Here is a 7,500-nt window from a genome sequence, read left to right as displayed (position 1 = left end):
AACAGATGCATGGTGTTAGCTGAGATAAATACTGGCGATTTCACCTTTTTCGTGCTAAATATGTACTTTCAGTACAGGCACAGAGAAAGACCGTATATCGACCAGTTAAAAGAGGCGGTTGGGTTCTACCGCAATGACTTGCTGATTTGCACAATGGACGCAAATGCCATGTCACCCCTATGGCACAGTGACATCACGCCTCTTGGTGCTCGACGCGCCGCCAGGCGAGGTGAGAGACTCGCTGAAGCAATTCACGAGCTCAGACTAGAAGTGCTGAACCGACCAAACTTCCCACCAACTTTCGAAGGCCGCCGTGGAGCGACCTCGAATATCGATGTGACACTGAAGAGTGCACACGAGCATCTCCGTGCGGAGAACTGGAAGGTATGGCGGGGAATGACACTAAGTGACCACAATCTGATCACATTCACTGTAGCCTATGATGGGGAGCCTCCTCCTGAAGACCAGGTGAACGGCACCGTCAAGTACAACTGGCGAAAGGCTAATTGGGATCGACTAAGAGGTAATCTAGTGATACCGAATTGGCCAATGGATCGCGTTGTGGACGTTGACAAAGCTGCAGAAGATCTGACGGCGGCCATACAGACAGCAGCAACAGGCGCAGTCCCGTTGGCCCACACAGGGAAAATGCCTAAGGCACCTTGGAACCCTGAGCTGCAGCGTCTCCGACGCGAATGCAGAAGAGCGCGGCGGCATTACCAGCGCAGCGTAGGCGATCACATTCGTGAGGCCACGCTTGCGCGGTACAGGCGGGCCAAAGCCGTGTTTAAGCGGGCACTGCACACAGTACGGACTGAGAGTTGGCAGTCTTTTGTTCGTGACAGTCTGGCGGCTGACCCCTGGGGTACACCGTACAAGATTGCCGTGTCAAAAGTTCGGTCACCGACGGTCCTGTCGACCCTAAGGAAGATCGATGGCAGTCACACCAAGGACTGGCAAGAGTCAGCTGAGCTCCTCATGAGTACCTTATTGCCCGACGATAGTAGCGAAGATGAGGACGAGGAACAGGGGAATTTGAGGCGACAACTCCATGAGCTGTATGCCGATGAGACGCCTGTTGCTCCGTTCACTGAACGTGAAGTTACCGCCGCAATTCTTGAATTGCGCCGTAAAAAGGCGACGGGCCATGATGGACTCGCTGCCGAGGTTCTCCAAGCCCTGTGCGCGGAGATCTGCCCTTACCTGACTAACCTCTACAATGAGTGCTTACGTCAGGGACGGGTACCAGAATCGTGGAAGTTGGCCGAAGTGGTCATTCTGAGAAAGGGTGAGGACAAGGATCCGGAAGTGCCGAAATCATACCGACCCATCTGTCTCTTGAACTCCATGGCTAAGCTCCAGGAGAAGCTCCTATGCCTTCGGCTAGAGCAACACCGGGAACTTAGGGGACGCAGTCCCGACCAATATGGATTCAGGAGGGGTCTGTGTACAGAAGATGCTATAAACAAGGCAATGTTGTTGGTGGACACATCTACAGCCAAGTACGTTGCGGGGATAATGGTTGACATCGCTGGGGCTTTCGACAACCTATGGTGGCCGGCACTGTTCGACAGCCTAAGGAAGTTGGAATGTCCTGGGCCCCTGTACCGGTGCCTGCTAGACTACTGCCGTAACCGGCGGGCGGTTTTGCGGTGCCCGGGGCGGGCGGTTGAGAAGTCGATCACCAAGGGATGCCCACAGGGCTCGGTCTGCGGTCCCATATTCTGGGATGTAGGCCTCGAGCCTGTGTTGGCGGAACTAGGAGAACTGCGACAAGTGCGAGGCGTAGTAGCGTACGCCGATGACATCCTTCTAGTGATAGAAGGTGACTCTCGGGCAATGTTGGAAGTAAACTGCAACGCAGCGCTCAACGCCCTGCAGCAGTGGTGCCACAAAGTGAAGCTGAAGCTGTCTGCTGAGAAGACTGTGTATATCTTGCTGCGCGGCCGTTTGGCACGTGGCCCTGTACTCCGAATTGCTGGCGGTGCCAACGATGGAGCTATCAGGCGAACACGCATGGCGAGGTATCTGGGAATCCACCTCGATGAGTCCAGACTGTTCTCTGCGCATATCGAGATCGTATGTCGCAAAAGCCAGGCCCTCTTCCACAAGATAGCCAGTATTGCAAACAAGCAATACCATCTGCCATTGCAGACATTAAGGCTATATCACTCGAGCATTCTCGTGGCCATCACGGCTTACGGGTCGAGTGTCTGGGCTCATAGGCTGAGACAGAGAAAACCTGCGGCGGCGATGAGGAGGCTGCAGCGCCAAGCGCTGTTGCGCCTCACTGGAGCATACAGCACGACTTCCGCCGATGCGCTACTAGTCATCACAGCAATCCCCCCACTTGACCTGCTGGTCAGGGAAAGGGGTGCGCTGTATTGGCTCCGGAAGGGAAATCCGGATGGGGTCAATAACATCTTAGGCCGACCGGCAGACAGCGCTGCTGAAGTCCGGAACTGGCTCTTTGACGAGTGGCAGCAGAGGTGGGACGCGCTCCGCACAAGCAGGCGCGTGCACCATTTTTTCCCCAACGTGAGAGAGCGGATGAGACTTCGGTTTCTGAAACCCTCACGGGGATTGGTGCATTTCTTGACAGGACATGGGCCCTTTTCCACCTACTTGTGTAGGACTGGCAAAAGAGAAACCACAGACTGTGACTGTGGCGAGGAAGGAACCCCGGAGCACACTCTGTGGGACTGTCCACAATTTGCTGAAGTACGGGAACAACTGCCCCTTAACAGAGATGTTAGAGCGCTACTCCGGAGCAGAGAGCACTGGAGGGCGCTCAACACTCTTGCGTCTGCAATATCCGCACAGGCTCTGGATCAATATTTGCAGCGGAGGGCTTTGGAACTCGTGAGGGAAAGAGCAGGAATGCTCCATGACCCCGACACGACTCCGGAGACCAGCAGCAACGATTCAGATGACGACTCATGGGCTGACGATGACTAAGTAGCGACAGACTCTAGGCCAAGAACCCGGAAATTCCGGGCTCGACGATGGGCAAGGCCTGGCTAGCCCGAGCCGAGTGCTGTGGACCCTGCTACCCGCAGGAGAAACGTGCGCCGGCTGATTGCCCATTGTAAGCGGATGCTACGGCGGCACCACCTCCACGCGGTTCCCCGTGGGCACTGGACGGCAGGTCGCGAGACCTGAAGCCCGGTGGCAAAGAGTGCTCCTCTGTGGATATAGAGGGTCCGTTCCCCCGCACAATGGTGACGGTGTGGGGGTAGTTTTTCCAAGACCGCTTCCTGCGGTGGCGACGCTGGGGTAGAGTCGACCACTCGCCCATTGTGGAAGGTAAACATTCTGCTGTTCATCAGTACTTTACTAATAGTTCAGTCGTCTCACGGCACTGCTTAGTAATTGATGCAGGGCCACATAGATAGATGATACATGCGAATGTCCCAATACATGCTCTGGACGGCGGGCCGCGAGACGTGACGCCCGGTGGCAAAGAGTGCGCCGCTGAGGATATAGAGGGTCCGTCCCCCCGCACAGTGGTGACGGTGTGCGGGTAGTGTTTCCGACACCGCTTCCTGCGGTGGCAACGCTGGGGCAGAGTCGATACTCGCCCACTGGTGGAAGGTAAGCATTCTGCTTTACATCAGTACATAACTAATATTTCAGTCGTCTGACGTCCCTGCTTAGTAAATGATGCAGGACCACATACATAGATGATACATACTGTAAACTGGGGAGGACAGTGTGAACCGCACTCGACCCAGTCACCCTATCTCACAGTCCACTCTGTGTGTAACAAAGCGAAAGCACCAAAGCACTATCGTTCAACAACATCCATTTTATCCTCGCTGCCACAGGACACTATCCAAAGAACGACAAGAGGAACGTCACGTCCACTAATAAGACAGAATGTCTCACACCACCCGCAAACAACGCAGCTCAAATCAGCCAGCAACACCCACAGTGGTCCACCCAGTATCAACACAGGACGCAACGCCACGCCACAACACAAAAGGTACAAGTAATAAAATACCCTTTGGCCACACTCCTTATAAAGGCATCGAACCAACCCACCACCTGACACCAGCCAAACGTACATCCTGATTTGACACATCTCTGGCAACCTAACCCACGTTGGCCCTTAACCTAACCCACGTTGGCCCTTAACCTAACCCACGTTGGCCCTTAACCTAACCCACGTTGGCCCTTAACCTAACCCACGTTGGCCCTTAACCTAACCCACGTTGGCCCTTAACCTAACCCACGTTGGCCCTTAACCTAACCCACGTTGGCCCTTAACCTAACCCACGTTGGCCCTTAACCTAACCCACGTTGGCCCTTAACCTAACCCACGTTGGCCCTTAATCTAACCCACGTTGGCCCTTAACCTAACCCACGTTGGCCCTTAACCTAACCCACGTTGGCCCTTAACCTAACCCACGTTGGCCCTTAACCTAACCCACGTTGGCCCTTAACCTAACCCACGTTGGCCCTTAACCTAACCCACGTTGGCCCTTAACCTAACCCACGTTGGCCCTTAACCTAACCCACGTTGGCCCTTAACCTAACCCACGTTGGCCCTTAACCTAACCCACGTTGGCCCTTAACCTAACCCACGTTGGCCCTTAACCTAACCCACGTTGGCCCTTAACCTAACCCACGTTGGCCCTTAACCTAACCCACGTTGGCCCTTAACCTAACCCACGTTGGCCCCTTAACCTAACCCACGTTGGCACCTTAACCTAAGTTACGCTGCACCTTAACCTAAGTTACGCTGCACCTTAACCCAAGTTACGCTGCACCTTAACCCAAGTTACGCTGCACCTTAACCCAAGTTACGCTGCACCTTAACCCAAGTTACGCTGCACCTTAACCCAAGTTACGCTGCACCTTAACCCAAGTTACGCTGCACCTTAACCCAAGTTACGCTGCACCTTAACCCAAGTTACGCTGCACCTTAACCCAAGTTACGCTGCACCTTAACCCAAGTTACGCTGCACCTTAACCCAAGTTACGCTGCACCTTAACCCAAGTTACGCTGCACCTTAACCCAAGTTACGCTGCACCTTAACCCAAGTTACGCTGCACCTTAACCCAAGTTACGCTGCACCTTAACCCAAGTTACGCTGCACCTTAACCCAAGTTACGCTGCACCTTAACCCAAGTTACGCTGCACCTTAACCCAAGTTACGCTGCACCTTAACCCAAGTTACGCTGCACCTTAACCCAAGTTACGCTGCACCTTAACCCAAGTTACGCTGCACCTTAACCCAAGTTACGCTGCACCTTAACCCAAGTTACGCTGCACCTTAACCCAAGTTACGCTGCACCTTAACCCAAGTTACGCTGCACCTTAACCCAAGTTACGCTGCACCTTAACCTAACTTACGCTGCACCTTAACCTAACTTACGCTGCACCTTAACCTAACTTACGCTGCACCTTAACCTAACTTACGCTGCACCTTAACCTAACTTACACTGCACCTTAACTGTCACATGTAACGTCACAGGAATGTAGCTTTGCCTAACAGCAACCCTCTGAACATAGTTCACTGCTTGGATCCTCTGGTGTCATGTGTATTTCTTGATGCCATGGTGCGTACCCTCACATAAAGGTCTTTCGAGTGTTGCGTACTTTCTACACAGTCCCGCTAACCACTGGAAGGGTGTACCGCTACAGAACGAATATCGCCCTCCCCTCCTGCCCTTCCAAGCTGGTCGGTCAGGCGTTTGTTTGTGAAATGAGCCTTGCAGCTGTTCAGTTGCATTCGGTTGTCGATGCAGTCAGTGTACGTTGTGGTACGGCCTGTGTGGACTGTCCGCTGATGTACGCGTAACCCACACTGATCATCCGTCGTTACGTACTGAGTGACATAATGTGGCACATGCTTGACCGTACACCGGCTGCGCCCTACAATGGCGAATCATAAGGGCCATATGTTGTGCACGATGCTACTTGTCTCGTCTCCCCATTACAGCGAGATTGCACTGTTGTACGCCGTACAGACATGTGGTAGGTAGGTACGGACGAAAGTATTGCATGTTGGCCCCCCCCCCCCCCCCCTCCTCCCTCTGCCGGGAATCAGCGTGAGCCGTCTGTTGATGTAGCGACGAGGGTTTTCCTATTTAATCGTATTGCCCCACACAACATGATAGCACGGTGGACCGCGTTCCACATCTGCGACATGCTACAGAGGCCGGTTGACAGTCGACCGCGCAAGGGACATTGCACACGTGCGCGGACCATCTTCCACGTGTTCTCTCGTGTACATGCCGCAGTGTGTATGTGGGCTGATGTAGCGTGTCGTGACACATAACATGCAGGCATGCCAGAATCGTAGATTTCGCAAATGTAGATTGACGTATACGTTTGCTGCCAAAGATCCGCAAATGAACTGGAAATCAGTTGTTGAGCGGTTGTTCGCGCTGCAGGTGCATCGGTGATAGCGACGATCGGTACATCTATGAACCGGTTGTTTCGGCGGTACCCGCCATGCCCCCGAACCTGAGTTGGCCATGTGGGTATGAAGCGATACGAGGCTGTGGCTTGGCGGGACAGTCCCCGGCCGGTGAGGGGGGGCCGCCCGGCGTGCTGGCCGCGCGCTGCGTGAGCGCACGCACTACAGCCGGCTGGTGGGGGGCGCCCAGTGGCAGGAGCGCCGGCCGACGGGCCCGGCTGGCGTCCCAGCTATGCGCCGGCGCACCCTGCGCGCGGCGCCAGGCGGCCAAAGTGGGTTCTGCCGAGCCCGGTGCGAAGCGCGGTGGACATCTGCAGTGTGCTGGTCCGATTGCGGACTGTGTGCGTTGAGGATGCGCCGCCGCCCGGCACTCGGCGTCGCGACGCCGTCTGCTGCTCGGTCGCCCCCAGCGGTTCTCGCAGGTGGTTTGTATCGCAGCTCTGCGGACGTGTTGGCGCGTGCGCTGTGCTGGGAGAGTTCGCTTCTGCACCCAAGTGGGGCTTTGCCCTTCTGTGGCGCTGGCGTTGGAGCTGCCGGTCACCGTAGGTGGCGCGTGTTGTTTCCCGCCGGCAATGCCACGACAGCACGCTCCCGGGCCTCTGTCGGCAGCGGCAAGCTCAGTTGGGAGCACGGGTGTTCGCACTGAAAGCGTCTACTCGCCCATCTCCGGGCGATTGCGCCTCTCTCGAACCCGACCAAGTACTTAGGACGGCGCTGCGCGCCGCCGGGACCTGAGAGGGTTTCGAGGTGTATCGTGCAGGGGAGCTCAGCCTCCTCCTGTTTGCAGAATAATTGAGCGGACGCTTGCGTGTTCGCGCGGGCCCTCGGGACACACTCCCGGGCGGCCGGCTGCTCAGCTCTCGTTGACGCAGCTCCCTGGTTGATCCTGCCAGTAGTCATATGCTTGTCTCAAAGATTAAGCCATGCATGTCTCAGTACAAGCCGCATTAAGGTGAAACCGCGAATGGCTCATTAAATCAGTTATGGTTCCTTAGATCGTACCCACGTTACTTGGATAACTGTGGTAATTCTAGAGCTAATACATGCAAACAGAGTCCCGACCAGAGATGGA

At 55.2% G+C, this 7,500-nt stretch overlaps 1 non-coding gene across 1 annotated transcript in view; it reads left to right on the top strand.

The window, feature by feature from the left end:
- The first annotated feature begins 7,301 nt into the window (after positions 1-7,301).
- LOC126327852 (small subunit ribosomal RNA) overlaps positions 7,302-7,500 on the top strand; it is a 1,893-nt gene continuing 1,694 nt past the window's right edge. The window contains exon 1 of the ribosomal RNA XR_007561531.1: positions 7,302-7,500. This exon is cut by the window's right edge and continues 1,694 nt beyond it. This is a non-coding gene — a ribosomal RNA (small subunit ribosomal RNA).

This window comes from Schistocerca gregaria, unplaced genomic scaffold (genome assembly GCF_023897955.1).
Source record: "Schistocerca gregaria isolate iqSchGreg1 unplaced genomic scaffold, iqSchGreg1.2 ptg001063l, whole genome shotgun sequence".
NCBI classification, from domain to species: domain Eukaryota; kingdom Metazoa; phylum Arthropoda; class Insecta; order Orthoptera; family Acrididae; genus Schistocerca; species Schistocerca gregaria.
Note: the sequence above shows the minus strand (reverse complement) of the source record. Positions and strands in the feature narration are given on the sequence as shown.